Consider the following 3,144-nt stretch of genomic DNA (forward strand, 5'->3'; position numbering starts at 1 on the left):
GGAGAAATCACTGGATAATTGGCCCTGGTGGAGGGCCAGTTGGGGTTTTGTGTATCTGAAACACACTTGGGCCCCTTGCCTACTTTTCAAGATGTCCCAATCCAATCTGCTTTCATTGAGAATCTTTTTCCCTTTCCCCTTTCCTATGCTCCCATATCACTCTGTACATCCCTCCCATAAACTGTGTTGTTCTCATGAGGGTATAATTATCAGTTTGGCTTGTCTAGCTCCCTGGTTAGACTTTGAGCTAGGTGTTGGCCACTCCTGTTCAGCATCATATCCTGGATACCTAGAAAATATGTCAAAAAGAAGTTCTCAATAAGTGTCCACTGAAAAGGAAACATGTTAGCCCAAGAGGAGAAGAATGAAAAGAACACTCCCATTAGACTTTTAGGGCACCATGAATACTCCACATATGTTTTATTTTGTTTTCAATAAATAGATACAAATATGATCACCAAGTAGGATGCTGAGCATACAGTGGGTACACTTTCGAGTTTCTCTCCAGAGATTGGTCCAGTACGTTTTAGTCTTTCTGAACCCTTAAGACCATTCCTTAGGACAAAGGGTAAGAAAAAGGAATAAAAAGTATCCAGACTGAAAGGAAGAAGTAAAACTCTCTATTCACAGATGATATGATCTTGTATATTAAAAACCCTAAGAAATCCACTAAAAAATACTATTAGAACTAATAAACTAGGTCAGCAAGATTGCAGGATACAAGATCAAAATACAAAAAAATCAATTGTATTTCTCCACACTTGCAATGAATAATCCAAAAATCAAATTAAGGAAACAGATCAGGGACAGAATGGCCAATGGCCTGCAGAGCAACATGCCTAAGTTTTATTGTGATTACTGCGACACGTACCTCACCCATGACTCTCCATCTGTGAGAAAGCCACACTGCAGTGGTAGGAAGCACAAAGAGAATATGAAAGACTACTATCAGAAATGGACAGAAGAGGGGCGCCTGAGTGGCTCAGTCGTTAAGCGTCTGCCTTCGGCTCAGGTCATGATCCCAGGGTCCTGGGATCGAGCCCCGCAACGGGCTCCCTGCTCTGCGGGAAGCCTGCTTCTCCCTCTCCCACTCCCTCTGCTTATGTTCCCTCTTTCGCTGTGTCTCTCTCTGTCAAATAAATAAATAAAATCTTAAAAAAAAAAAAAAAGAAATGGACAGAAGAGCAGGCTCAGAGCCTGATCGACAAAATAACCACTGCATTTCAACAAGGAAAGATACCTCCTACTCCATTCTTTGATCCTTCTCCTGAAGGGGTAATGATCCCACCTCCCCCCCAGTCTCCCAGGTCCTTATTGCCCTGGTATGATGCCAGCACCCCATATGGAGGGGCCCTCCCATGATGCCTGTGTTGGGCCCTCCTCCTCCTGGGATGATGCCAGTGGGACCTGCTCCTGGCATGAGGCCACCTATGGGAGGCCACATGCCAATGATGCTTGCACCCCCTGTGATGAGACCTCCCGCCTGTCCCATGATGGTGGCCACTCAGCCAGGAATGTCTCAACCAGACAGATAAGGAGAGAGGGAACCTCTTGATATCCATTTTACATTACTTGTACTTCGCCAGGATATCATGGTGCTGTGAGCCTAGGTGTTTTCTAACAGGATAACCAGAAAGACTTGCTCCCCCTTCCTATCAAAGCAAGAATAGTTTTTGCAGGGGAGTAGTGGGACCAAAAAAAAAAAAAAAAAAGCAATTTTCATTTGTATTGTGAAAGGTGAAAATAAAATAGCCATCTGTTTTAGTTAACAAAAAAAAAAAGAAAGAATGAAATGAAAAATCCATTCACAATAGTATCAAAGAATAAAATATTTAGGAATAAACTTAATAAAAGAAGCGCAAAATTTATACTCTATTCTAAAAACTACAAAATGGTCTTGAAAGAAATTAAAGAATGTAAATAAGTGGAAAAACATCCCATGTTCATGGATCAGTAGACTTAACATTGGTAAGATGGCAAAACTCCCCAAACTGATCTAAAAACTCGACAAAAAACCTATCAGAATTCAGCTAACTACTGTATAGGAATGGATCAGACAATTGTAAAATTCATATGGAATTTCAAGGGACCAAAATAGCCAAAACAATCCTGAAAAAGAACAAAGTAAGGTTCACACCTCCCGATTTCAAAATTTACTACAAAACAAAAGTAATCGGGGCGCCTGGGTGGCTCAGTCGTTAAGCATCTGCCTTCGGCTCAGGTCATGATCCCAGGGTCCTGGGATCGAGCCCCACATTGGGCTCCCTGCTCAGCGGGGAGTCTGCTTCTCCCTCTCCCACTCCCCCTGCTTGTGTTCCTGCTCTCGCTATCTCTCTCTCTCTGTCAAATAAATAAATAAAATCTTAAAAAACAACAACAACAACAGTAATCAATACAGTGTGATACTGGCACAAGGATAGACCTATAAATCAATGGAGTAAAAATAAGAGTCCATAAATAAACCCATACATATATGGTCAAAAAGAACAACAGGGGTGCCCAAAGCATTCAATGGGGAAAAACACTGTTTTCAACAAATGATGCTGGATAGCCACTTGCAAAAGAACCAAGTGGGAACCTTATCCCATACCATATGCAAAAATTAGCTCAAAACTGGTCATTAAGGAAATGCAAATCAAAATCACAATGAGATACCACTTAATAACCACAAGAATAGCTACTACAATATTTTTTTTTTAAATAATAATAAGTTTTTGCAAGGACGTGGAGAAATTGGAATTCTTTTGCATTGCTGGTAATGCAAAAGGTAGAAACAACCCAAATGTCCATAAACTGATGAATGTATAAACAAAAAGCAGCATAACCATACAATAGAATATTATTCAACAATTAAAAGGAATGAAATATTGACACATGCTACAACATGGATGAACTTGGAAAACATAATGCCGATTGAAAGAAGCCAATTATAAAAGACCACATATTACAGGATTCCATTCATATGAAAGTCCAGAATAGGGGAATCTATAGCGGCAAAAAGTACGGCAAAAAGTACGTGGTTGTTTAGGCCTAGGGGTAGGGCGGGAAGTTGGGGGTGGGAGGGTTGCTAAAGGGCACAGGGTTTCTTTTGAAGTGATAAATATTCTAAAATGGACTTTAGTGATGGTTGCACAAATCTGTGTG

The 3,144-nt window shown here is 40.6% G+C and overlaps 1 pseudogene; it reads left to right on the forward strand.

The window, feature by feature from the left end:
- The first annotated feature begins 835 nt into the window (after positions 1-835).
- Positions 836-1,535, forward strand: LOC118007449 (annotated as a pseudogene).
- Positions 1,536-3,144: the final 1,609 nt, after the last annotated feature.

The sequence above is a fragment of the Mirounga leonina genome, unplaced genomic scaffold (genome assembly GCF_011800145.1).
Source record: "Mirounga leonina isolate KUSES-001 unplaced genomic scaffold, KU_Mleo_1.0 Mir_125, whole genome shotgun sequence".
In the NCBI taxonomy this organism is placed as follows: Eukaryota; Metazoa; Chordata; class Mammalia; order Carnivora; family Phocidae; genus Mirounga; species Mirounga leonina.